General features: G+C 44.8%; 1 protein-coding gene and 43 non-coding genes across 48 annotated transcripts in view; all 44 read left to right on the top strand.

The window, feature by feature from the left end:
• LOC113635723 (coiled-coil domain-containing protein 73) overlaps positions 1–25765 on the top strand; it is a 68143-nt gene that overhangs the window by 28536 nt on the left and 13842 nt on the right. The gene's annotated exons all lie outside the window — the stretch shown is intronic.
• On the top strand, positions 429–501 carry trnam-cau. Its single transcript has one exon. It is a non-coding gene; the product is annotated as a tRNA-Met (tRNA).
• On the top strand, positions 650–722 carry trnam-cau. Its single transcript has one exon. It is a non-coding gene; the product is annotated as a tRNA-Met (tRNA).
• trnam-cau lies at positions 872–944 on the top strand. The gene has a single exon. It is a non-coding gene; the product is annotated as a tRNA-Met (tRNA).
• On the top strand, positions 1732–1804 carry trnam-cau. Its single transcript has one exon. It is a non-coding gene; the product is annotated as a tRNA-Met (tRNA).
• Positions 1954–2026, top strand: trnam-cau. Its single transcript has one exon. It is a non-coding gene; the product is annotated as a tRNA-Met (tRNA).
• Positions 2660–2732, top strand: trnam-cau. The gene has a single exon. It is a non-coding gene; the product is annotated as a tRNA-Met (tRNA).
• trnam-cau lies at positions 3367–3439 on the top strand. The gene has a single exon. It is a non-coding gene; the product is annotated as a tRNA-Met (tRNA).
• On the top strand, positions 3851–3923 carry trnam-cau. Its single transcript has one exon. It is a non-coding gene; the product is annotated as a tRNA-Met (tRNA).
• On the top strand, positions 4668–4740 carry trnam-cau. The gene has a single exon. It is a non-coding gene; the product is annotated as a tRNA-Met (tRNA).
• trnam-cau lies at positions 7548–7620 on the top strand. Its single transcript has one exon. It is a non-coding gene; the product is annotated as a tRNA-Met (tRNA).
• Positions 8367–8439, top strand: trnam-cau. The gene has a single exon. It is a non-coding gene; the product is annotated as a tRNA-Met (tRNA).
• Positions 8589–8661, top strand: trnam-cau. Its single transcript has one exon. It is a non-coding gene; the product is annotated as a tRNA-Met (tRNA).
• trnam-cau lies at positions 9449–9521 on the top strand. The gene has a single exon. It is a non-coding gene; the product is annotated as a tRNA-Met (tRNA).
• On the top strand, positions 9670–9742 carry trnam-cau. Its single transcript has one exon. It is a non-coding gene; the product is annotated as a tRNA-Met (tRNA).
• On the top strand, positions 9892–9964 carry trnam-cau. Its single transcript has one exon. It is a non-coding gene; the product is annotated as a tRNA-Met (tRNA).
• Positions 10752–10824, top strand: trnam-cau. The gene has a single exon. It is a non-coding gene; the product is annotated as a tRNA-Met (tRNA).
• trnam-cau lies at positions 10974–11046 on the top strand. The gene has a single exon. It is a non-coding gene; the product is annotated as a tRNA-Met (tRNA).
• trnam-cau lies at positions 11680–11752 on the top strand. Its single transcript has one exon. It is a non-coding gene; the product is annotated as a tRNA-Met (tRNA).
• On the top strand, positions 12165–12237 carry trnam-cau. Its single transcript has one exon. It is a non-coding gene; the product is annotated as a tRNA-Met (tRNA).
• trnam-cau lies at positions 13025–13097 on the top strand. Its single transcript has one exon. It is a non-coding gene; the product is annotated as a tRNA-Met (tRNA).
• On the top strand, positions 13246–13318 carry trnam-cau. The gene has a single exon. It is a non-coding gene; the product is annotated as a tRNA-Met (tRNA).
• trnam-cau lies at positions 13689–13761 on the top strand. Its single transcript has one exon. It is a non-coding gene; the product is annotated as a tRNA-Met (tRNA).
• Positions 13910–13982, top strand: trnam-cau. The gene has a single exon. It is a non-coding gene; the product is annotated as a tRNA-Met (tRNA).
• Positions 14648–14720, top strand: trnam-cau. The gene has a single exon. It is a non-coding gene; the product is annotated as a tRNA-Met (tRNA).
• Positions 15244–15316, top strand: trnam-cau. The gene has a single exon. It is a non-coding gene; the product is annotated as a tRNA-Met (tRNA).
• Positions 16177–16249, top strand: trnam-cau. Its single transcript has one exon. It is a non-coding gene; the product is annotated as a tRNA-Met (tRNA).
• On the top strand, positions 16552–16624 carry trnam-cau. The gene has a single exon. It is a non-coding gene; the product is annotated as a tRNA-Met (tRNA).
• Positions 17421–17493, top strand: trnam-cau. The gene has a single exon. It is a non-coding gene; the product is annotated as a tRNA-Met (tRNA).
• trnam-cau lies at positions 18806–18878 on the top strand. Its single transcript has one exon. It is a non-coding gene; the product is annotated as a tRNA-Met (tRNA).
• On the top strand, positions 19459–19531 carry trnam-cau. Its single transcript has one exon. It is a non-coding gene; the product is annotated as a tRNA-Met (tRNA).
• On the top strand, positions 19902–19974 carry trnam-cau. The gene has a single exon. It is a non-coding gene; the product is annotated as a tRNA-Met (tRNA).
• Positions 20031–20103, top strand: trnam-cau. The gene has a single exon. It is a non-coding gene; the product is annotated as a tRNA-Met (tRNA).
• trnam-cau lies at positions 20431–20503 on the top strand. Its single transcript has one exon. It is a non-coding gene; the product is annotated as a tRNA-Met (tRNA).
• Positions 20726–20798, top strand: trnam-cau. Its single transcript has one exon. It is a non-coding gene; the product is annotated as a tRNA-Met (tRNA).
• On the top strand, positions 21169–21241 carry trnam-cau. Its single transcript has one exon. It is a non-coding gene; the product is annotated as a tRNA-Met (tRNA).
• Positions 21298–21370, top strand: trnam-cau. Its single transcript has one exon. It is a non-coding gene; the product is annotated as a tRNA-Met (tRNA).
• Positions 21993–22065, top strand: trnam-cau. Its single transcript has one exon. It is a non-coding gene; the product is annotated as a tRNA-Met (tRNA).
• trnam-cau lies at positions 22436–22508 on the top strand. The gene has a single exon. It is a non-coding gene; the product is annotated as a tRNA-Met (tRNA).
• Positions 22872–22944, top strand: trnam-cau. Its single transcript has one exon. It is a non-coding gene; the product is annotated as a tRNA-Met (tRNA).
• trnam-cau lies at positions 23247–23319 on the top strand. Its single transcript has one exon. It is a non-coding gene; the product is annotated as a tRNA-Met (tRNA).
• Positions 23691–23763, top strand: trnam-cau. Its single transcript has one exon. It is a non-coding gene; the product is annotated as a tRNA-Met (tRNA).
• On the top strand, positions 24170–24242 carry trnam-cau. Its single transcript has one exon. It is a non-coding gene; the product is annotated as a tRNA-Met (tRNA).
• On the top strand, positions 24545–24617 carry trnam-cau. Its single transcript has one exon. It is a non-coding gene; the product is annotated as a tRNA-Met (tRNA).

The following is a 25765-nucleotide window of genomic DNA, read 5'->3' as shown; positions in this document are numbered from 1 at the left end:
AGGTGGCGCGTCAGTCTCATAATCTGAAGGTCGTGAATTCAATTCTCACACAGGGCATGACACAGTTGTCCACAATCTGCTTGTGAGTTTTCCACAGAACAAAAACCTTGTCTCATTTTAAGGAATAAATGGGTGACTTGCTAATTTTGTTCGGTTTAAGCCACTAACACCGACCCTGGAAAACTGCCAGGGCAGAGTGTTCCGCAGCCATGTTAGTTCAGTAGGTAGCGCGTCAGTCTCATAATCTGAAGGTTGTGAGTTCAATCCTCACACAGGACACGACACAGTTGTCCCCAATCTGCTTGTGAGTTTTCCACAGGACAAAAACCTTGTCTCATTTTAAGGAATAAATGGGTGATTTGCCAATTTTGTTCGGTTTAAGCCACTAACACCGTCCCTGGAAAACTGCCAGGGAAACGTCTTCTTCAGCCTTGTTAGCGCAGTAGGTAGCGCGTCAGTCTCATAATCTGAAGGCCGTGAGTTCAATCCTCACACAGGGCACGACACAGTTGTCCCCAATCTGTTTGTGAGTTTTCCACAGGACAAAAACCTTGTCTCATTTTAAGGAATAAATGGGTGACTTGCTAATTTGTTCTGTTTAAGCCACTAACACCGACCCTGGAAAACTGCCAGGGAAGCAGGTTCTGCAGCCTTGTTAGCGCAGTAGGTAGCGCGTCAGTCTCATAATCTGAAGGTCGTGAGTTCAATCCTCACACAGGGCGCGACACAGTTGTCCCCAATCTGCTTGTGAGTTTTCCACAGAACAAAAACCTTGTCTCATTTTAAGGAATAAATGGGTGACTTGCTAATTTTGTTCGGTTTAAGCCACTAACCCCGTCCCTGGAAAACTGCCAGGGAAATGTTTTCTTAAGCCTTGTTAGCGCAGTAGGTAGCGCGTCAGTCTCATAATCTGAAGGTCGTGAGTTCAATCCTCACACAGGGCACGACACAGTTGTCCCCAATCTTTTTTCCACAGGACAAAAACCTTGTCTCATTTTAAGGAATAAATGGAAGACTTGCTAATTTGTTCGGTTTTCATTCCTCACAGAGGGTGTGACACTTTTGTCCCCAATCTGCTTGTGAGTTTTCCACAGAACAAAAACCTTGTCTCATTTTAAGGAATAGGCAGTAGGTACGACCTTCACGAAGTAGGTAGCGCGTCAGTCTCATAATCTGAAGGTCGTGAGTTCAATCCTCACACAGGGCACGACACAGTTGTCCCCAATCTGTTTGTGAGTTTTCCACAGGACAAAAACCTTGTCTCATTTTAAGGAATAGGCAGTAGGTACGACCTTCACGAAGTAGGTGGCGCGTCAGTCTCATAATCTGAAGGTCGTGAATTCAATTCTCACACAGGGCATGACACAGTTGTCCACAATCTGCTTGTGAGTTTTCCACAGAACAAAAACCTTGTCTCATTTTAAGGAATAAATGGGTGACTTGCTAATTTTGTTCGGTTTAAGCCACTAACACCGACCCTGGAAAACTGCCAGGGCAGAGTGTTCCGCAGCCATGTTAGTTCAGTAGGTAGCGCGTCAGTCTCATAATCTGAAGGTTGTGAGTTCAATCCTCACACAGGACACGACACAGTTGTCCCCAATCTGTTTGTGAGTTTTCCACAGGACAAAAACCTTGTCTCATTTTAAGGAATAAATGGGTGACTTGCTAATTTTGTTCGGTTTAAGCCACTAACCCCGTCCCTGGAAAACTGCCAGGGAAATGTTTTCTTAAGCCTTGTTAGCGCAGTAGGTAGCGCGTCAGTCTCATAATCTGAAGGTCGTGAGTTCAATCCTCACACAGGGCACGACACAGTTGTCCCCAATCTGTTTGTGAGTTTTCCACAGGACAAAAACCTTGTCTCATTTTAAGGAATAAATGGGTGACTTGCTAATTTTGTTCGGTTTAAGCCACTAACCCCGTCCCTGGAAAACTGCCAGGGAAATGTTTTCTTAAGCCTTGTTAGCGCAGTAGGTAGCGCGTCAGTCTCATAATCTGAAGGTCGTGAGTTCAATCCTCACACAGGGCACGACACTTTTGTCCCCAATCTTTTTTCCACAGGACAAAAACCTTGTCTCATTTTAAGGAATAAATGGAAGACTTGCTAATTTGTTCGGTTTTCATTCCTCACAGAGGGTGTGACACTTTTGTCCCCAATCTGCTTCTGAGTTTTCCACAGAACAAAAACCTTGTCTCATTTTAAGGAATAGGCAGTAGGTACGACCTTCACGAAGTAGGTAGCGCGTCAGTCTCATAATCTGAAGGTCGTGAGTTCAATCCTCACACAGGGCACGACACAGTTGTCCCCAATCTGTTTGTGAGTTTTCCACAGGACAAAAACCTTGTCTCATTTTAAGGAATAAATGGGTGACTTGCTAATTTTGTTCGGTTTAAGCCACTAACCCCGTCCTTGGAAAACTGCCAGGGAAATGTTTTCTTAAACCTTGTTAGCGCAGTAGGTAGCTTGTCAGTCTCATAATCTGAAGGTCGTGAGTTCAATCCTCACACAGGGCATGACACAGTTGTCCCCAATCTGTTTGTGAGTTTTCCACAGGACAAAAACCTTGTCTCATTTTAAGGAATAAATGGGTGACTTGCTAATTTGTTCTGTTTAAGCCACTAACACCGACCCTGGAAAACTGCCAGGGAAGCAGGTTCTGCAGCCTTGTTAGCGCAGTAGGTAGCGCGTCAGTCTCATAATCTGAAGGTCGTGAGTTCAATCCTCACACAGGGCATGACACTTTTGTCCCCAATCTTTTTTCCACAGGACAAAAAGCTTGTCTCATTTTAAGGAATAAATGGAAGACTTGCTAATTTGTTCGGTTTTCATTCCTCACACAGGGCGTGACACTTTTGTCCCCAATCTGCTTGTGAGTTTTCCACAGAACAAAAACCTTGTCTCATTTTAAGGAATAGGCAGTAGGTACGACCTTCACGAAGTAGGTAGCGCGTCAGTCTCATAATCTGAAGGTTGTGAGTTCAATCCTCACACAGGGCACGACACAGTTGTCCCCAATCTGCTTGTGAGTTTTCTACAAAACAAAAACCTTGTCTCATTTTAAGGAATAAATGGGTGACTTGCTAATTTTGTTCGGTTTAAGCCACTAACACCGACCCTGGAAAACTGCCATGGCAGAGTGTTCTGCAGCCATGTTAGTTCAGTAGGTAGCGTGTCAGTCTCATAATCTGAAGGTCGTGAGTTCAATCCTCACACAGGGCACGACACAGTTGTCCCCAATCTGCTTGTGAGTTTTCCACAGGACAAAAACCTTGTCTCATTTTAAGAAATAAATGGATGACTTGCCAATTTTGTTCGGTTTAAGCCACTAACACCGTCCCTGGAAAACTGCCAGGGAAACGTCTTCTTCAGCCTTGTTAGCGCAGTAGGTAGCGCGTCAGTCTCATAATCTGAAGGTCGTGAGTTCAATCCTCACACAGGGCACGACACTTTTGTCCCCAATCTTTTTTCCACAGGACAAAAACCTTGTCTCATTTTAAGGAATAAATGGAAGACTTGCTAATTTGTTCGGTTTTCATTCCTCACAGAGGGCGTGACACTTTTGTCCACAATCTGCTTGTGTGTTTTCCACAGGACAAAAACCTTGTCTCATTTTAAGGAATAGGCAGTAGGTACGACCTTCACGAAGAAGGTAGCGCGTCAATCTCATAATCTGAAGGTCGTGAGTTCAATCCTCAGACAGGGCATGACACAGTTGTCCCCAATCTGCTTGTGAGTTTTCCACAGGACAAAAACCTTGTCTCATTTTAAGGAATCAATGGGTGACTTGCTAATTTGTTCTGTTTGAGCCACTAACACCGACCCTGGAAAACTGCCAGGGAAACAGGCTCTGCAGCCTTGTTAGCGCAGTAGGTAGCGCGTCAGTCTCATAATCTGAAGGTCGTGAGTTCAATCCTCACACAGGGCACGAGACTATTGTCCCCAATCTGCTTGTGAGTTTTCCACAGGACAAAAACCTTGTCTCATTTTAAGGAATAAATGGGTGACTTGCTAATTTTGTTCGGTTTAAGCCACTAACACCGTCCCTGGAAAACTGCCAGGGAAACGTTTTCTTCAGCCTTGTTAGCGCAGTAGGTAGCGCGTCAGTCTCATAATCTGAAGGTCGTGATTTCATTCCTCAAACAGGGTGTGACACTTTTGTCCCCAATCTGCTTGTGTGTTTTCCACAGGACAAAAACCTTGTCTCATTTTAAGGAAAAGGCAGTAGGTACGACCTTCAGAAAGAAGGTAGCGCGTCAGTCTCATAATCTGAAGGTCGTGAGTTCAATCCTCACACAGGGCACGACACAGTTGTCCCCAATCTGCTTGTGTGTTTTCCACAGGACAAAAACCTTGTCTCATTTTAAGGAATAAATGGGTGACTTGCTAAGTTGTTCTGTTTAAGCCACTAACCCCGTCCCTGGAAAACTGCCAGGGAAATGTTTTCTTAAGCCTTGTTAGCGCAGTAAATAGCGCGTCAGTCTCATAATCTGAAGGTCGTGAGTTCAATCCTCACACAGGGCATGACACAGTTGTCCCCAATCTGGTTGTGAGTTTTCCACAGGACAAAAATCTTGTCTCATTTTAAGGAATAAATGGGTGACTTGCTAATTTGTTCTGTTTAAGCCACTAACACCGACCCTGGAAAACTGCCAGGGAAGCAGGTTCTGCAGCCTTGTTAGCGCAGTAGGTAGCGCGTCAGTCTCATAATCTGAAGGTCGTGAGTTCAATCCTCACACAGGGCACGACACTTTTGTCCCCAATCTTTTTTCCACAGGACAAAAACCTTGTCTCATTTTAAAGAATAAATGGAAGACTTGCTAATTTTTTCGGTTTTCATTCCTCACACAGGGCGTGACACTTTTGTCCCCAATCTGCTTGTGTGTTTTCCACAGGACAAAAACCTTGTCTCATTTTAAGAAATAGGTAGTAGGTACGACCTTCACAAAGAAGGTAGCGCGTCAGTCTCATAATCTGAAGGTCGTGAGTTCAATCCTCACACAGGGCACGACACAGTTGTCCCCAATCTGCTTGTGAGTTTTCCACAGAACAAAAACCTTGTCTCAATTTAAGGAATAAATGGGTGACTTGCTAATTTTGTTCGGTTTAAGCCACTAACACCGTCCCTGGAAAACTGCCAGGGAAACTTTTTCTTCAGCCTTGTTAGCGCAGTAGGTAGCGCGTCAGTCTCATAATCTGAAGGTTGTGAGTCTCATAATCTGAAGGTTGTGAGTCTCATAATCTGAAGGTCGTGAGTCTCATAATCTGAAGGTCGTGAGTCTCATAATCTGAAGGTCGTGAGTCTCATAATCTGAAGGTCGTGAGTCTCATAATCTGAAGGTCGTGAGTCTCATAATCTGAAGGTCGTGAGTTCAATCCTCACACAGGGCACGACACAGTTGTCCCCAATCTGTTTGTGAGTTTTCCACAGGACAAAAACCTTGTCTCATTTTAAGGAATAAATGGGTGACTTGCTAATTTTGTTCGGTTTAAGCCACTAACCCCGTCCTTGGAAAACTGCCAGGGAAACGTTTTCTTAAGCCTTGTTAGCGCAGTAGGTAGCTTGTCAGTCTCATAATCTGAAGGTCGAGAGTTCAATCCTCACACAGGGCACGACACAGTTGTCCGCAATCTGCTTGTTAGTTTTCCACAGAACAAAAACCTTGTCTCATTTTAAGGAATAGGCAGTAGGTACGACCTTCACGAAGTAGGTAGCGCGTCAGTCTCATAATCTGAAGGTCGTGAGTTCAATCCTCACACAGGGCATGACACAGTTGTCCACAATCTGCTTGTGAGTTTTCCACAGAACAAAAACCTTGTCTCATTTTAAGGAATAAATGGGTGACTTGCTAATTTTGTTCGGTTTAAGCCACTAACACTGACCCTGGAAAACTGCCAGGGCAGAGTGTTCCGCAGCCATGTTAGTTCAGTAGGTAGCGCGTCAGTCTCATAATCTGAAGGTTGTGAGTTCAATCTTTACACAGGGCACGACACAGTTGTCCCCAATCTGCTTGTGAGTTTTCTACAAAACAAAAACCTTGTCTCATTTTAAGGAATAAATGGGTGACTTGCTAATTTTGTTCGGTTTAAGCCACTAACACCGACCCTGGAAAACTGCCAGGGCAGAGTGTTCTGCAGCCATGTTAGTTCAGTAGGTAGCGTGTCAGTCTCATAATCTGAAGGTCGTGAGTTCAATCCTCACACAGGGCACGACACAGTTGTCCCCAATCTGCTTGTGAGTTTTCCACAGGACAAAAACCTTGTCTCATTTTAAGGAATAAATGGGTGACTTGCCAATTTTGTTCGGTTTAAGCCACTAACACCGTCCCTGGAAAACTGCCAGGGAAACGTCTTCTTCAGCCTTGTTAGCGCAGTAGGTAGTGCGTCAGTCTCATAATCTGAAGGTCGTGAGTTCAATCCTCACACAGGGCACGAGACTATTGTCCCCAATCTGCTTGTGAGTTTTCCACAGAACAAAAACCTTGTCTCATTTTAAGGAATAAATGGGTGACTTGCTAATTTTGTTCGGTTTAAGCCACTAACACCGTCCCTGGAATACTGCCAGGGAAACGTTTTCTTCAGCCTTGTTAGCGCAGTAGGTAGCGCGTCAGTCTCATAATCTGAAGGTCGTGATTTCATTCCTCAAACAGGGCGTGACACTTTTGTCCCCAATCTGCTTGTGTGTTTTCCACAGGACAAAAACCTTGTCTCATTTTAAGGAAAAGGCAGTAGGTACGACCTTCAGAAAGAAGGTAGCGCGTCAGTCTCATAATCTGAAGGTCGTGAGTTCAATCCTCACACAGGGCACGACACAGTTGTCCCCAATCTGCTTGTGAGTTTTCCACAGAACAAAAACCTTGTCTCATTTTAAGGAATAGGCAGTAGGTACGACCTTCACGAAGTAGGTGGCGCGTCAGTCTCATAATCTGAAGGTCGTGAATTCAATTCTCACACAGGGCATGACACAGTTGTCCACAATCTGCTTGTGAGTTTTCCACAGAACAAAAACCTTGTCTCATTTTAAGGAATAAATGGGTGACTTGCTAATTTTGTTCGGTTTAAGCCACTAACACCGACCCTGGAAAACTGCCAGGGCAGAGTGTTCCGCAGCCATGTTAGTTCAGTAGGTAGCGCGTCAGTCTCATAATCTGAAGGTTGTGAGTTCAATCCTCACACAGGACACGACACAGTTGTCCCCAATCTGCTTGTGAGTTTTCCACAGGACAAAAACCTTGTCTCATTTTAAGGAATAAATGGGTGATTTGCCAATTTTGTTCGGTTTAAGCCACTAACACCGTCCCTGGAAAACTGCCAGGGAAACGTCTTCTTCAGCCTTGTTAGCGCAGTAGGTAGCACGTCAGTCTCATAATCTGAAGGCCGTGAGTTCAATCCTCACACAGGGCACGACACAGTTGTCCCCAATCTGTTTGTGAGTTTTCCACAGGACAAAAACCTTGTCTCATTTTAAGGAATAAATGGGTGACTTGCTAATTTGTTCTGTTTAAGCCACTAACACCGACCCTGGAAAACTGCCAGGGAAGCAGGTTCTGCAGCCTTGTTAGCGCAGTAGGTAGCGCGTCAGTCTCATAATCTGAAGGTCGTGAGTTCAATCCTCACACAGGGCGCGACACAGTTGTCCCCAATCTGCTTGTGAGTTTTCCACAGAACAAAAACCTTGTCTCATTTTAAGGAATAAATGGGTGACTTGCTAATTTTGTTCGGTTTAAGCCACTAACCCCGTCCCTGGAAAACTGCCAGGGAAATGTTTTCTTAAGCCTTGTTAGCGCAGTAGGTAGCTTGTCAGTCTCATAATCTGAAGGTTGTGAGTTCAATCCTCACACAGGGCACGACACAGTTGTCCCCAATCTGCTTGTGAATTTTCCACAGAACAAAAACCTTGTCTCATTTTAAGGAATAGGCAGTAGGTACGACCTTCACGAAGTAGGTAGCGCGTCAGTCTCATAATCTGAAGGTCGTGAGTTCAATCCTCACACAGGGCACGACACAGTTGTCCCCAATCTGTTTGTGAGTTTTCCACAGGACAAAAACCTTGTCTCATTTTAAGGAATAAATGGGTGACTTGCTAATTTTGTTCGGTTTAAGCCACTAACCCCGTCCTTGGAAAACTGCCAGGGCAGAGTGTTCCGCAGCCATGTTAGTTCAGTAGGTAGCGCGTCAGTCTCATAATCTGAAGGCCGTGAGTTCAATCCTCACACAGGGCACGACACAGTTGTCCCCAATCTGTTTGTGAGTTTTCCACAGGACAAAAACCTTGTCTCATTTTAAGGAATAAATGGGTGACTTGCTAATTTTGTTCGGTTTAAGCCACTAACCCCGTCCCTGGAAAACTGCCAGGGAAATGTTTTCTTAAGCCTTGTTAGCGCAGTAGGTAGCGCGTCAGTCTCATAATCTGAAGGTCGTGAGTTCAATCCTCACACAGGGCACGACACAGTTGTCCCCAATCTGTTTGTGAGTTTTCCACAGGACAAAAACCTTGTCTCATTTTAAGGAATAAATGGGTGACTTGCTAATTTTGTTCGGTTTAAGCCACTAACCCCGTCCCTGGAAAACTGCCAGGGAAATGTTTTCTTAAGCCTTGTTAGCGCAGTAGGTAGCGCGTCAGTCTCATAATTTGAAGGTCGTGAGTTCAATCCTCACACAGGGCACGACACAGTTGTCCCCAATCTTTTTTCCACAGGACAAAAACCTTGTCTCATTTTAAGGAATAAATGGAAGACTTGCTAATTTGTTCGGTTTTCATTCCTCACAGAGGGTGTGACACTTTTGTCCCCAATCTGCTTGTGAGTTTTCCACAGAACAAAAACCTTGTCTCATTTTAAGGAATAGGCAGTAGGTACGACCTTCACGAAGTAGGTAGCGCGTCAGTCTCATAATCTGAAGGTCGTGAGTTCAATCCTCACACAGGGCACGACACAGTTGTCCCCAATCTGTTTGTGAGTTTTCCACAGGACAAAAACCTTGTCTCATTTTAAGGAATAGGCAGTAGGTACGACCTTCACGAAGTAGGTGGCGCGTCAGTCTCATAATCTGAAGGTCGTGAATTCAATTCTCACACAGGGCATGACACAGTTGTCCACAATCTGCTTGTGAGTTTTCCACAGAACAAAAACCTTGTCTCATTTTAAGGAATAAATGGGTGACTTGCTAATTTTGTTCGGTTTAAGCCACTAACACCGACCCTGGAAAACTGCCAGGGCAGAGTGTTCCGCAGCCATGTTAGTTCAGTAGGTAGCGCGTCAGTCTCATAATCTGAAGGTTGTGAGTTCAATCCTCACACAGGACACGACACAGTTGTCCCCAATCTGCTTGTGAGTTTTCCACAGGACAAAAACCTTGTCTCATTTTAAGGAATAAATGGGTGATTTGCCAATTTTGTTCGGTTTAAGCCACTAACACCGTCCCTGGAAAACTGCCAGGGAAACGTCTTCTTCAGCCTTGTTAGCGCAGTAGGTAGCGCGTCAGTCTCATAATCTGAAGGCCGTGAGTTCAATCCTCACACAGGGCACGACACAGTTGTCCCCAATCTGTTTGTGAGTTTTCCACAGGACAAAAACCTTGTCTCATTTTAAGGAATAAATGGGTGACTTGCTAATTTGTTCTGTTTAAGCCACTAACACCGACCCTGGAAAACTGCCAGGGAAGCAGGTTCTGCAGCCTTGTTAGCGCAGTAGGTAGCGCGTCAGTCTCATAATCTGAAGGTCGTGAGTTCAATCCTCACACAGGGCGCGACACAGTTGTCCCCAATCTGCTTGTGAGTTTTCCACAGAACAAAAACCTTGTCTCATTTTAAGGAATAAATGGGTGACTTGCTAATTTTGTTCGGTTTAAGCCACTAACCCCGTCCCTGGAAAACTGCCAGGGAAATGTTTTCTTAAGCCTTGTTAGCGCAGTAGGTAGCGCGTCAGTCTCATAATCTGAAGGTCGTGAGTTCAATCCTCACACAGGGCACGACACAGTTGTCCCCAATCTTTTTTCCACAGGACAAAAACCTTGTCTCATTTTAAGGAATAAATGGAAGACTTGCTAATTTGTTCGGTTTTCATTCCTCACAGAGGGTGTGACACTTTTGTCCCCAATCTGCTTGTGAGTTTTCCACAGAACAAAAACCTTGTCTCATTTTAAGGAATAGGCAGTAGGTACGACCTTCACGAAGTAGGTAGCGCGTCAGTCTCATAATCTGAAGGTCGTGAGTTCAATCCTCACACAGGGCACGACACAGTTGTCCCCAATCTGTTTGTGAGTTTTCCACAGGACAAAAACCTTGTCTCATTTTAAGGAATAGGCAGTAGGTACGACCTTCACGAAGTAGGTGGCGCGTCAGTCTCATAATCTGAAGGTCGTGAATTCAATTCTCACACAGGGCATGACACAGTTGTCCACAATCTGCTTGTGAGTTTTCCACAGAACAAAAACCTTGTCTCATTTTAAGGAATAAATGGGTGACTTGCTAATTTTGTTCGGTTTAAGCCACTAACACCGACCCTGGAAAACTGCCAGGGCAGAGTGTTCCGCAGCCATGTTAGTTCAGTAGGTAGCGCGTCAGTCTCATAATCTGAAGGTTGTGAGTTCAATCCTCACACAGGACACGACACAGTTGTCCCCAATCTGTTTGTGAGTTTTCCACAGGACAAAAACCTTGTCTCATTTTAAGGAATAAATGGGTGACTTGCTAATTTTGTTCGGTTTAAGCCACTAACCCCGTCCCTGGAAAACTGCCAGGGAAATGTTTTCTTAAGCCTTGTTAGCGCAGTAGGTAGCGCGTCAGTCTCATAATCTGAAGGTCGTGAGTTCAATCCTCACACAGGGCACGACACAGTTGTCCCCAATCTGTTTGTGAGTTTTCCACAGGACAAAAACCTTGTCTCATTTTAAGGAATAAATGGGTGACTTGCTAATTTTGTTCGGTTTAAGCCACTAACCCCGTCCCTGGAAAACTGCCAGGGAAATGTTTTCTTAAGCCTTGTTAGCGCAGTAGGTAGCGCGTCAGTCTCATAATCTGAAGGTCGTGAGTTCAATCCTCACACAGGGCACGACACTTTTGTCCCCAATCTTTTTTCCACAGGACAAAAACCTTGTCTCATTTTAAGGAATAAATGGAAGACTTGCTAATTTGTTCGGTTTTCATTCCTCACAGAGGGTGTGACACTTTTGTCCCCAATCTGCTTCTGAGTTTTCCACAGAACAAAAACCTTGTCTCATTTTAAGGAATAGGCAGTAGGTACGACCTTCACGAAGTAGGTAGCGCGTCAGTCTCATAATCTGAAGGTCGTGAGTTCAATCCTCACACAGGGCACGACACAGTTGTCCCCAATCTGTTTGTGAGTTTTCCACAGGACAAAAACCTTGTCTCATTTTAAGGAATAAATGGGTGACTTGCTAATTTTGTTCGGTTTAAGCCACTAACCCCGTCCTTGGAAAACTGCCAGGGAAATGTTTTCTTAAACCTTGTTAGCGCAGTAGGTAGCTTGTCAGTCTCATAATCTGAAGGTCGTGAGTTCAATCCTCACACAGGGCATGACACAGTTGTCCCCAATCTGTTTGTGAGTTTTCCACAGGACAAAAACCTTGTCTCATTTTAAGGAATAAATGGGTGACTTGCTAATTTGTTCTGTTTAAGCCACTAACACCGACCCTGGAAAACTGCCAGGGAAGCAGGTTCTGCAGCCTTGTTAGCGCAGTAGGTAGCGCGTCAGTCTCATAATCTGAAGGTCGTGAGTTCAATCCTCACACAGGGCATGACACTTTTGTCCCCAATCTTTTTTCCACAGGACAAAAAGCTTGTCTCATTTTAAGGAATAAATGGAAGACTTGCTAATTTGTTCGGTTTTCATTCCTCACACAGGGCGTGACACTTTTGTCCCCAATCTGCTTGTGAGTTTTCCACAGAACAAAAACCTTGTCTCATTTTAAGGAATAGGCAGTAGGTACGACCTTCACGAAGTAGGTAGCGCGTCAGTCTCATAATCTGAAGGTTGTGAGTTCAATCCTCACACAGGGCACGACACAGTTGTCCCCAATCTGCTTGTGAGTTTTCTACAAAACAAAAACCTTGTCTCATTTTAAGGAATAAATGGGTGACTTGCTAATTTTGTTCGGTTTAAGCCACTAACCCCGTCCCTGGAAAACTGCCAGGGAAATGTTTTCTTAAGCCTTGTTAGCGCAGTAGGTAGCGCGTCAGTCTCATAATTTGAAGGTCGTGAGTTCAATCCTCACACAGGGCACGACACAGTTGTCCCCAATCTTTTTTCCACAGGACAAAAACCTTGTCTCATTTTAAGGAATAAATGGAAGACTTGCTAATTTGTTCGGTTTTCATTCCTCACAGAGGGTGTGACACTTTTGTCCCCAATCTGCTTGTGAGTTTTCCACAGAACAAAAACCTTGTCTCATTTTAAGGAATAGGCAGTAGGTACGACCTTCACGAAGTAGGTAGCGCGTCAGTCTCATAATCTGAAGGTCGTGAGTTCAATCCTCACACAGGGCACGACACAGTTGTCCCCAATCTGTTTGTGAGTTTTCCACAGGACAAAAACCTTGTCTCATTTTAAGGAATAGGCAGTAGGTACGACCTTCACGAAGTAGGTGGCGCGTCAGTCTCATAATCTGAAGGTCGTGAATTCAATTCTCACACAGGGCATGACACAGTTGTCCACAATCTGCTTGTGAGTTTTCCACAGAACAAAAACCTTGTCTCATTTTAAGGAATAAATGGGTGACTTGCTAATTTTGTTCGGTTTAAGCCACTAACACCGACCCTGGAAAACTGCCAGGGCAGAGTGTTCCGCAGCCATGTTAGTTCAGTAGGTAGCGCGTCAGTCTCATAATCTGAAGGTTGTGAGTTCAATCCTCACACAGGACACGACACAGTTGTCCCCAATCTGCTTGTGAGTTTTCCACAGGACAAAAACCTTGTCTCATTTTAAGGAATAAATGGGTGATTTGCCAATTTTGTTCGGTTTAAGCCACTAACACCGTCCCTGGAAAACTGCCAGGGAAACGTCTTCTTCAGCCTTGTTAGCGCAGTAGGTAGCGCGTCAGTCTCATAATCTGAAGGCCGTGAGTTCAATCCTCACACAGGGCACGACACAGTTGTCCCCAATCTGTTTGTGAGTTTTCCACAGGACAAAAACCTTGTCTCATTTTAAGGAATAAATGGGTGACTTGCTAATTTGTTCTGTTTAAGCCACTAACACCGACCCTGGAAAACTGCCAGGGAAGCAGGTTCTGCAGCCTTGTTAGCGCAGTAGGTAGCGCGTCAGTCTCATAATCTGAAGGTCGTGAGTTCAATCCTCACACAGGGCATGACACAGTTGTCCACAATCTGCTTGTGAGTTTTCCACAGAACAAAAACCTTGTCTCATTTTAAGGAATAAATGGGTGACTTGCTAATTTGTTCTGTTTAAGCCACTAACACCGACCCTGGAAAACTGCCAGGGAAGCAGGTTCTGCAGCCTTGTTAGCGCAGTAGGTAGCGCGTCAGTCTCATAATCTGAAGGTCGTGAGTTCAATCCGCACACAGGGCACGACAAATTTGTCCCCAATCTGCTTGTGAGTTTTCTACAGAATAATAACCTTGTCTCATTTTAAGGAATAAATGGGTGACTTGCTAATTTTGTTCGGTTTAAGCCACTAACATCGTCCCTGGAAAACTGCCAGGGAAATGTTTTCTTAAGCCTTGTTAGCGCAGTAGGTAGCGCGTCAGTCTCATAATCTGAAGGTCGTGAGTTCAATCCTCACACAGGGCATGACACAGTTGTCCACAATCTGCTTGTGAGTTTTCCACAGGACAAAAATCTTGTCTCATTTTAAGGAATAAATGGGTGACTTGCTAATTTGTTCTGTTTAAGCCACTAACACCGACCCTGGAAAACTGCCAGGGAAGCAGGTTCTGCAGCCTTGTTAGCGCAGTAGGTAGCGCGTCAGTCTCATAATCTGAAGGTCGTGAGTTCAATCCTCACACAGGGCACGACACAGTTGTCCCCAATCTGCTTGTGTGTTTTCCACAGAACAAAAACCTTGTCTCATTTTAAGGAATAGGAATAGGCAGTTGTCCCCAATCTGCTTGTGAGTTTTCCACAGGACAAAAACCTTGTCTCATTTTAAGGAATAAATGGGTGATTTGCCAATTTTGTTCGGTTTAAGCCACTAACACCGTCCCTGGAAAACTGCCAGGGAAACGTCTTCTTCAGCCTTGTTAGCGCAGTAGGTAGCGCGTCAGTCTCATAATCTGAAGGTCGTGAATTCAATCCTCACACAGGGCACGACACAGTTGTCCCCAATCTGCTTGTGAGTTTTCCACAGGACAAAAACCTTGTCTCACTTTAAGGAATAAATGGGTGACTTGCTAATTTGTTCTGTTTAAGCCACTAACACCGACCCTGGAAAACTGCCAGGGAAGCAGGTTCTGCAGCCTTGTTAGCGCAGTAGGTAGCGCGTCAGTCTCATAATCTGAAGGTCGTGAGTTCAATCCGCACACAGGGCACGACAAATTTGTCCCCAATCTGCTTGTGAGTTTTCTACAGAACAATAACCTTGTCTCATTTTAAGGAATAAATGGGTGACTTGCTAATTTTGTTCGGTTTAAGCCACTAACCCCGTCCCTGGAAAACTGCCAGGGAAATGTTTTCTTAAGCCTTGTTAGCGCAGTAGGTAGCGCGTCAGTCTCATAATCTGAAGGTCGTGAGTTCAATCCTCACACAGGGCACGACACAGTTGTCCCCAATCTGCTTGTGTGTTTTCCACAGGACAAAAACCTTGTCTCATTTTAAGGAATAAATGGGTGACTTGCTAATTTGTTCTGTTTGAGCCACTAACACCGACCCTGGAAAACTGCCAGGGAAACGTTTTCTTCAGCCTTGTTAGCGCAGTAGGTAGCTTGTCAGTCTCATAATCTGAAGGTCGTGATTTCATTCCTCAAACAGGGCGTGACACTTTTGTCCACAATCTGCTTGTGTGTTTTCCACAGGACAAAAACCTTGTCTCATTTTAAGGAATAGGCAGTAGGTACGACCTTCACGAAGAAGGTAGCGCGTCAGTCTCATAATCTGAAGGTTGTGAGTTCAATCCTCACACAGGGCACGACACAGTTGTCCCCAATCTGCTTGTGTGTTTTCCACAGGACAAAAACCTTGTCTCATTTTAAGGAATAAATGGGTGACTTGCTAATTTTGTTCGGTTTAAGCCACTAACACCGTCCCTGGAAAACTGCCAGGGAAACGTCTTCTTCAGCCTTGTTAGCGCAGTAGGTAGCGCGTCAGTCTCATAATCTGAAGGTCGTGAGTTCAATCCTCACACAGGGCACGACACTTTTGTCCCCAATCTTTTTTCCACAGGACAAAAACCTTGTCTCATTTTAAGGAATAAATGGAAGACTTGCTAATTTTTTCGGTTTTCATTCCTCACAGAGGGCGTGACACTTTTGTCCACAATCTGCTTGTGTGTTTTCCACAGGACAAAAACCTTGTCTCATTTTAAGGAATAGGCAGTAGGTACGACCTTCACGAAGAAGGTAGCGCATCAGTCTCATAATCTGAAGGTTGTGAGTTCAATTTTCACACAGGGCACGACACAGTTGTCCCCAATCTGCTTGTGTGTTTTCCACAGGACAAAAACCTTGTCTCATTTTAAGGAATAAATGGGTGACTTGCTAATTTTGTTCGGTTTAAGCCACTAACACCGTCCCTGGAAAACTGCCAGGGAAACGTTTTCTTCAGCCTTGTTAGCGCAGTAGGTAGCGCGTCAGTCTCATAATCTGAAGGTCGTGATTTCATTCCTCAAACAGGGCGTGACACTTTTGTCCCCAATCTGTTTGTGTGTTTTCCACAGGACAAAAACCTTATCTCATTTTAAGGAAAAGGCAGTAGGTACGACCTTCAGAAAGAAGGTAGCGCGTCAGTCTCATAATCTGAAGGTCGTGAGTTCAATCCTCACACAGGGCACGACACAGTTGTCCCCAATCTGCTTGTGTGTTTTCCACAGAACAAAAACCTTGTCTCATTTTAAGGAATAGGAATAGGCAGTTGTCCCCAATCTGCTTGTGAGTTTTCCACAGGACAAAAACCTTGTCTCATTTTAAGGAATAAATGGGTGATTTGCCAATTTTGTTCGGTTTAAGCCACTAACACTGTCCCTGGAAAACTGCCAGGGAAACGTCTTCTTCAGCCTTGTTAGCGCAGTAGGTAGCGCGTCAGTCTCATAATCTGAAGGTCGTGAGTTCAATTCTCACACAGGGCACGACACAGTTGTCCCCAATCTGCTTGTGAGTTTTCCACAGAACAAAAACCTTGTCTCATTTTAAGGAATAGGCAGTAGGTACGACCTTCACGAAGTAGGTAGCGCGTCAGTCTCATAATCTGAAGGTCGTGAGTTCAATCCTCACACAGGGCATGCCACAGTTGTCCACAATCTGCTTGTGAGTTTTCCACAGAACAAAAACCTTGTCTCATTTTAAGGAATAAATGGGTGATTTGCCAATTTTGTTCGGTTTAAGCCACTAACACCGTCCCTGGAAAACTGCCAGGGAAACGTCTTCTTCAGCCTTGTTAGCGCAGTAGGTAGCGCGTCAGTCTCATAATCTGAAGGTCGTGAGTTCAATCCTCACACAGGGCACGACACAGTTGTCCCCAATCTGCTTGTGAGTTTTCCACAGGACAAAAACCTTGTCTCATTTTAAGGAATAAATGGGTGACTTGCTAATTTGTTCTGTTTAAGCCACTAACACCGACCCTGGAAAACTGCCAGGGAAGCAGGTTCTGCAGCCTTGTTAGCGCAGTAGGTAGCGCGTCAGTCTCATAATCTGAAGGTTGTGAGTCTCATAATCTGAAGGTCGTGAGTCTCATAATCTGAAGGTCGTGAGTCTCATAATCTGAAGGTCGTGAGTCTCATAATTTGAAGGTCGTGAGTCTCATAATCTGAAGGTCGTGAGTCTCATAATCTGAAGGTCGTGAGTTCAATCCTCACACAGGGCACGACACAGTTGTCCCCAATCTGCTTGTGTGTTTTCCACAGGACAAAAACCTTGTCTCATTTTTAGGAATAGGCAGTTGTCCCCAATCTGCTTGTGAGTTTTCCACAGGACAAAAACCTTGTCTCATTTTAAGGAATCAATGGGTGACTTGCTAATTTGTTCTGTTTAAGCCACTAACCCCGTCCCTGGAAAACTGCCAGGGAAACGTCTTCTTCAGCCTTGTTAGCGCAGTAGGTAGTGCGTCAGTCTCATAATCTGAAGGTTGTGAGTTCAATCCTCACACAGGGCACGACACAGTTGTCCCCAATCTGCTTGTGAGTTTTCCACAGGACAAAAACCTTGTCTCATTTTAAGGAATAAATGGGTGATTTGCCAATTTTGTTCGGTTTAAGCCACTAACACCGTCCCTGGAAAACTGCCAGGGAAACGTCTTCTTCAGCCTTGTTAGCGCAGTAGGTAGCGCGTCAGTCTCATAATCTGAAGGTCGTGAGTTCAATCCTCACACAGGGCACGAGACTATTGTCCCCAATCTGCTTGTGAGTTTTCCACAGGACAAAAACCTTGTCTCATTTTAAGGAATAAATGGGTGATTTGCCAATTTTGTTCGGTTTAAGCCACTAACACCGTCCCTGGAAAACTGCCAGGGAAACGTCTTCTTCAGCCTTGTTAGCGCAGTAGGTAGCGCGTCAGTCTCATAATCTGAAGGTAGTGAATTCAATCCTCACACAGGGCACGACACAGTTGTCCCCAATCTGCTTGTGAGTTTTCCACAGGACAAAAACCTTGTCTCATTTTAAGGAATCAATGGGTGACTTGCTAATTTGTTCGGTTTAAGCCACTAACACCGACCCTGGAAAACTGCCAGGGAAGCAGGTCCTGCAGCCTTGTTAGCGCAGTAGGTAGCGCGTCAGTCTCATAATCTGAAGGTCGTGAGTTCAATCATGACACAGTTGTCCACAATCTGCTTGTGAGTTTTCCACAGAACAAAAACCTTGTCTCATTTTAAGGAATAAATGGGTGACTTGCTAATTTTGTTCGGTTTAAGCCACTAACCCCGTCCTTGGAAAACTGCCAGGGAAATGTTTTCTTAAGCCTTGTTAGCGCAGTAGGTAGCTTGTCAGTCTCATAATCTGAAGGTCGTGAGTTCAATCCTCACACAGGGCACGACACAGTTGTCCCCAATCTGCTTGTGAGTTTTCCACAGAACAAAAACCTTGTCTCATTTTTAGGAATAGGCAGTTGTCCCCAATCTGCTTGTGAGTTTTCCACAGGACAAAAACCTTGTCTCATTTTAAGGAATAAATGGGTGATTTGCCAATTTTGTTCGGTTTAAGCCACTAACACCGTCCTTGGAAAACTGCCAGGGAAACGTCTTCTTCAGCCTTGTTAGCGCAGTAGGTAGCGCGTCAGTCTCATAATCTGAAGGTAGTGAATTCAATCCTCACACAGGGCACGACACAGTTGTCCCCAATCTGCTTGTGAGTTTTCCACAGGACAAAAACCTTGTCTCATTTTAAGGAATCAATGGGTGACTTGCTAATTTGTTCTGTTTAAGCCACTAACCCCGTCCCTGGAAAACTGCCAGGGAAACGTCTTCTTCAGCCTTGTTAGCGCAGTAGGTAGTGCGTCAGTCTCATAATCTGAAGGTTGTGAGTTCAATCCTCACACAGGGCACGACACAGTTGTCCCCAATCTGCTTGTGAGTTTTCCACAGGACAAAAACCTTGTCTCATTTTAAGGAATAAATGGGTGATTTGCCAATTTTGTTCGGTTTAAGCCACTAACACCGTCCCTGGAAAACTGCCAGGGAAACGTCTTCTTCAGCCTTGTTAGCGCAGTAGGTAGCGCGTCAGTCTCATAATCTGAAGGTCGTGAGTTCAATCCTCACACAGGGCACGAGACTATTGTCCCCAATCTGCTTGTGAGTTTTCCACAGGACAAAAACCTTGTCTCATTTTAAGGAATAAATGGGTGATTTGCCAATTTTGTTCGGTTTAAGCCACTAACACCGTCCCTGGAAAACTGCCAGGGAAACGTCTTCTTCAGCCTTGTTAGCGCAGTAAGTAGCGCGTCAGTCTCATAATCTGAAGGTAGTGAATTCAATCCTCACACAGGGCACGACACAGTTGTCCCCAATCTGCTTGTGAGTTTTCCACAGGACAAAAACCTTGTCTAATTTTAAGGAATCAATGGGTGACTTGCTAATTTGTTCGGTTTAAGCCACTAACACCGACCCTGGAAAACTGCCAGGGAAGCAGGTCCTGCAGCCTTGTTAGCGCAGTAGGTAGCGCGTCAGTCTCATAATCTGAAGGTCGTGAGTTCAATCATGACACAGTTGTCCACAATCTGCTTGTGAGTTTTCCACAGAACAAAAACCTTGTCTCATTTTAAGGAATAAATGGGTGATTTGCCAATTTTGTTCGGTTTAAGCCACTAACCCCGTCCCTGGAAAACTGCCAGGGAAACGTCTTCTTCAGCCTTGTTAGCGCAGTAGGTAGCGCGTCAGTCTCATAATCTGAAGGTCGTGAGTTCAATCCTCACACAGGGCACGAGACTATTGTCCCCAATCTGCTTGTGAGTTTTCCACAGAACAAAAACCTTGTCTCATTTTAAGGAATAAATGGGTGACTTGCTAATTTTGTTCGGATTAAGCCACTAACACCGTCCCTGGAAAACTGCCAGGGAAACGTTTTCTTCAGCCTTGTTAGCGCAGTAGGTAGCGCGTCAGTCTCATAATCTGAAGGTTGTGATTTCATTCCTCAAACAGGGCGTGACACTTTTGTCCCCAATCTGCTTGTGTGTTTTCCACAGGACAAAAACCTTGTCTCATTTTAAGGAATCAATGGGTGACTTGCTAATTTGTTCTGTTTAAGCCACTAACACCGACCCTGGAAAACTGCCAGGGAAGCAGGTTCTGCAGCCTTGTTAGCGCAGTAGGTAGCGCGTCAGTCTCATAATCTGAAGGCCGTGAGTTCAATCCTCACACAGGGCACGACACAGTTGTCCCCAATCCGACCCTGGAAAACTGCCAGGGAAACGTCTTCTTCAGCCTTGTTAGCGCAGTAGGTAGCGCGTCAGTCTCATAATCTGAAGGTCGTGAGTTCAATCCTCACACAGGGCACGACACTTTTGTCCCCAATCTTTTTTCCACAGGACAAAAACCTTGTCTCATTTTAAGGAATAAATGGAAGACTTGCTAATTTGTTCGGTTTTCATTCCTTACAGAGGGCGTGACACAGTTGTCCACAATCTGCAGTCTCATAATCTGAAGGTTGTGAGTTCAATCCTCACACAGGGCACGACACAATTGTCCCCAATCTGCTTGTGAGTTTTCCACAGGACAAAAACCTTGTCTCATTTTAAGGAATAAATGGGTGATTTGCCAATTTTGTTCAGTTTAAGCCACTAACACCGTCCCTGGAAAACTGCCAGGGAAACGTCTTCTTCAGCCTTGTTAGCGCAGTAGGTAGCGCGTCAGTCTCATAATCTGAAGGTCGTGAGTTCAATCCTCACACAGGGCACGACACAGTTGTCCCCAATCTGCTTGTGTGTTTTCCACAGAACAAAAACCTTGTCTCATTTTAAGGAATAGGAATAGGCAGTTGTCCCCAATCTGCTTGTGAGTTTTCCACAGGACAAAAACCTTGTCTCATTTTAAGGAATAAATGGGTGGCTTGCCAATTTTGTTCGGTTTAAGCCACTAACACCGTCCCTGGAAAACTGCCAGGGAAACGTCTTCTTCAGCCTTGTTAGCGCAGTAGGTAGCGCGTCAGTCTCATAATCTGAAGGTCGTGAGTTCAATCCTCACACAGGGCACGAGACTATTGTCCCCAATCTGCTTGTGAGTTTTCCACAGAACAAAAACCTTGTCTCATTTTAAGGAATAAATGGGTGACTTGCTAATTTTGTTCGGTTTAAGCCACTAACACCGTCCCTGGAAAACTGCCAGGGAAACGTTTTCTTCAGCCTTGTTAGCGCAGTAGGTAGCGCGTCAGTCTCATAATCTGAAGGTTGTGATTTCATTCCTCAAACAGGGCGTGACACTTTTGTCCCCAATCTGCTTGTGTGTTTTCCACAGGACAAAAACCTTGTCTCATTTTAAGGAATCAATGGGTGACTTGCTAATTTGTTCTGTTTAAGCCACTAACACCGACCCTGGAAAACTGCCAGGGAAGCAGGTTCTGCAGCCTTGTTAGCGCAGTAGGTAGCGCGTCAGTCTCATAATCTGAAGGCCGTGAGTTCAATCCTCACACAGGGCACGACACAGTTGTCCCCAATCCGACCCTGGAAAACTGCCAGGGAAACGTCTTCTTCAGCCTTGTTAGCGCAGTAGGTAGCGCGTCAGTCTCATAATCTGAAGGTCGTGAGTTCAATCCTCACACAGGGCACGACACTTTTGTCCCCAATCTTTTTTCCACAGGACAAAAACCTTGTCTCATTTTAAGGAATAAATGGAAGACTTGCTAATTTGTTCGGTTTTCATTCCTCACAGAGGGCGTGACACAGTTGTCCACAATCTGCAGTCTCATAATCTGAAGGTTGTGAGTTCAATCCTCACACAGGGCACGACACAATTGTCCCCAATCTGCTTGTGAGTTTTCCACAGGACAAAAACCTTGTCTCATTTTAAGGAATAAATGGGTGATTTGCCAATTTTGTTCGGTTTAAGCCACTAACACCGTCCCTGGAAAACTGCCAGGGAAACGTCTTCTTCAGCCTTGTTAGCGCAGTAGGTAGTGCGTCAGTCTCATAATCTGAAGGTCGTGAGTTCAATCCTCACACAGGGCACGACACAGTTGTCCCCAATCTGCTTGTGTGTTTTCCACAGAACAAAAACCTTGTCTCATTTTAAGGAATAGGAATAGGCAGTTGTCCCCAATCTGCTTGTGAGTTTTCCACAGGACAAAAACCTTGTCTCATTTTAAGGAATAAATGGGTGGCTTGCCAATTTTGTTCGGTTTAAGCCACTAACACCGTCCCTGGAAAACTGCCAGGGAAACGTCTTCTTCAGCCTTGTTAGCGCAGTAGGTAGCGCGTCAGTCTCATAATCTGAAGGTCGTGAGTTCAATCCTCACACAGGGCACGAGACTATTGTCCCCAATCTGCTTGTGAGTTTTCCACAGAACAAAAACCTTGTCTCATTTTAAGGAATAAATGGGTGACTTGCTAATTTTGTTCGGTTTAAGCCACTAACACCGTCCCTGGAAAACTGCCAGGGAAACGTTTTCTTCAGCCTTGTTAGCGCAGTAGGTAGCGCGTCAGTCTCATAATCTGAAGGTCGTGATTTCATTCCTCAAACAGGGCGTGACACTTTTGTCCCCAATCTGCTTGTGTGTTTTCCACAGGACAAAAACCTTGTCTCATTTTAAGGAATCAATGGGTGACTTGCTAATTTGTTCTGTTTAAGCCACTAACACCGACCCTGGAAAACTGCCAGGGAAGCAGGTCCTGCAGCCTTGTTAGCGCAGTAGGTAGCGCGTCAGTCTCATAATCTGAAGGTCGTGAGTTCAATCCTCACACAGGGCACGAGACTATTGTCCCCAATCTGCTTGTGAGTTTTCCACAGGACAAAAACCTTGTCTCATTTTAAGGAATAAATGGGTGATTTGCCAATTTTGTTCGGTTTAAGCCACTAACACCGTCCCTGGAAAACTGCCATGGAAACGTCTTCTTCAGCCTTGTTAGCGCAGTAGGTAGCGCGTCAGTCTCATAATCTGAAGGTCGTGAGTTCAATCGTCACACAGGGCATGACACAGTTTTCCCCAATCTGTTTTCCACAGAACAAAAACCTTTTCTCATTTCAAGGAATAAATGGCTGATTTGCTAATTTTTATTGTTTAATGCCACTAACACCGACCCTGGAAAACTGCCAGGGAAGCAGGCTCTGCAGCCTTGTTAGCGCAGTAGGTAGCGCGTCAGTCTCATAATCTGAAGGTCGTGAGTTCAATCCTCACACAGGGCACGAGACTATTGTCCCCAATCTGCTTGTGAGTTTTCCACAGGACAAAAACCTTGTCTCATTTTAAGGAAAAGGCAGTAGGTACGACCTTCAGAAAGAAGGTAGCGCGTCAGTCTTATAATCTGAAGGTCGTGAGTTCAATCCTCACACAGGGCACGACACAGTTGTCCCCAATCTGCTTGTGAGTTTTCCACAGAACAAAAACCTTGTCTCATTTTAAGGAATAAATGGGTGACTTGCCAATTTTGTTCGGTTTAAGCCACTAACACCGTCCCTGGAAAACTGCCAGGGAAACGTCTTCTTCAGCCTTGTTAGCGCAGTAGGTAGCGCGTCAGTCTCATAATCTGAAGGTCGTGAGTTCAATCCTCACACAGGGCACGAGACTATTGTCCCCAATCTGCTTGTGAGTTTTCCACAGAACAAAAACCTTGTCTCATTTTAAGGAATAAATGGGTGACTTGCTAATTTTGTTCGGTTTAAGCCACTAACACCGTCCCTGGAAAACTGCCAGGGAAACGTTTTCTTCAGCCTTGTTAGCGCAGTAGGTAGCGCGTCAGTCTCATAATCTGAAGGTCGTGATTTCATTCCTCACACAGGGCACGACACTTTTGTCCCCAATCTGCTTGTGTGTTTTCCACAGGACAAAAACCTTGTCTCATTTTAAGGAATAAATGGGTGACTTGCCAATTTTGTTCGGTTTTAGCCACTAACACCATCCCTGGAAAACTGCCAGGGAAACATCTTCTTCAGCCTTGTTAGCGCAGTAGGTAGCGCGTCAGTCTCATAATCTGAAGGTCGTGAGTTCAATCCTCACACAGGGCACGACACTTTTGTCCCCAATCTTTTTTCCACAGGACAAAAACCTTGTCTCATTTTAAGGAATAAATGGAAGACTTGCTAATTTGTTCGGTTTTCATTCCTCACACAGGGCGTGACACTTTTGTCCCCAATCTGTTTGTGTGTTTTCCACAGGACAAAAACCTTGTCTCATTTTAAGGAATAGGCAGTAGGTACGACTTTCACGAAGTAGGTAGTGCGTCAGTCTCATAATCTGAAGGTTGTGAGTTCAATCCTCACACAGGGCACAGAGTTCCCCAATCTGCTTGTGAGTTTTCAACAGAACAAAAACCTTGTCTCATTTTAAGGAATAAATGGGTGACTTGCTAATTTGTTCTGTTTGAGCCACTAACACCGACCCTGGAAAACTGCCAGGGAAACATTTTCTTCAGCCTTGTTAGCGCAGTAGGTAGCGCGTCAGTCTCATAATCTGAAGGTCGTGAGTTCAATCCTCACACAGGGCACGAGACTATTGTCCCCAATCTGCTTGTGAGTTTTCCACAGAACAAAAACCTTGTCTCATTTTAAGGAATAGGCAGTAGGTACGACCTTCACGAAGTAGGTAGCGCGTCAGTCTCATAATCTGAAGGTCGTGAGTTCAATCCTCACACAGGGCACGACACAGTTGTCCCCAATCTGCTTGTGAGTTTTCTACAGAACAATAACCTTGTCTCATTTTAAGGAATAAATGGGTGACTTGCTAATTTTGTTCGGTTTAAGCCACTAACACCGTCCCTGGAAAACTGCCAGGGAAACGTTTTCTTCAGCCTTGTTAGCGCAGTAGGTAGCGCGTCAGTCTCATAATCTGAAGGTCGTGAGTTCAATCCTCACACAGGGCATGACACTTTTGTCCCCTATCTTTTTTCCACAGGACAACAACCTTGTCTCATTTTAAGGAATAAATGGGTGGCTTGCTAATTTTGTTCTGTTTAAGCCACTAACACCGACCCTGGAAAACTGCCAGGGAAGAATGTTCTGCAGCCTTGTTAGTGCAGTAGGTAGTGCATCAGTCTCATAATCTGAAGGTCGTCAGTTCAATCCTTACACAGGGCATTACAGCTTTGTCCCCAGTGTGTTTTCCACAGGACAAATACCTTGTCTCATTTAAAGGAACACATGGCTGACTTGCTAATTTTTATTTTTTAATGCCACTAACACGACCCTGGAAAACTGCCAGGGAAGCATGTTCTGCAGCCTTATCGCAGTAGGTAGTGCATTAGTCTCATAATCTGAAGGTCGTGATTTCATTCCGCGCACAGGGCGCGACACTTTTGTCCCCAATCTGCTTGTGTGTTTTCCACAGGACAAAAACCTTGTCTCATTTTAAGGAATAGGCAGTAGGTACGACCTTCACGAAGTAGGTAGCGTGTCAGTCTCATATATCTGAAGGTCGTGAGTTCAATCCTAACAAGGGCATGACACAGTTTTCCCCAATCTGCTTGTGAGTTTTCCACAGGACAAAAACCTTGTCTCATTTTAAGCGACTTGCTAATTTTGTCTCATTTTTAGGAATAAATGGCAGTTTTGCAAATTTGTTTTGTTTAAGCCACTGACACCGAACTGTTTTCTGCAGCCTTGCTAAAACCGACCCTGGAAAACTGCCAGGGAATCGTTTTCTGCAGCCTTGTTAGTGCAGTAGGTAACGCGTCAGTCTCATAATCTGAAGGTTGTGAGTTCAATCCTCACACAGGGCATGACAGATTTGTCCCCAATCGGCTTGTGAGTTTTCCACAGGACAAAAACCTTGTCTCATTTTAAGGAATAAATGGGTGACTTGCTAATTTGTTCTGTTTAAGCAGCTAACACCGACCCTGGAAAACTGTCAGGACCATTTTTAACACAGCCTTGTTTAACACAGACCTGAATCTGAACACTGTGAGTTTGAGCCTCACATTGGGCATGGAACGTTTGTTTCCAATTCTCTTGGGAATTTTTCCACAGGACACAAAACATTGTGTCTCATTTTAATAAGTAACAAGTTACTTTC

This window comes from Tachysurus fulvidraco, chromosome 17 (genome assembly GCF_022655615.1).
Source record: "Tachysurus fulvidraco isolate hzauxx_2018 chromosome 17, HZAU_PFXX_2.0, whole genome shotgun sequence".
Classification (NCBI taxonomy): domain Eukaryota; kingdom Metazoa; phylum Chordata; class Actinopteri; order Siluriformes; family Bagridae; genus Tachysurus; species Tachysurus fulvidraco.
The sequence above is the reverse complement of the archived record's forward strand: the minus strand, read 5'-3'. Positions and strand labels throughout refer to the sequence as shown.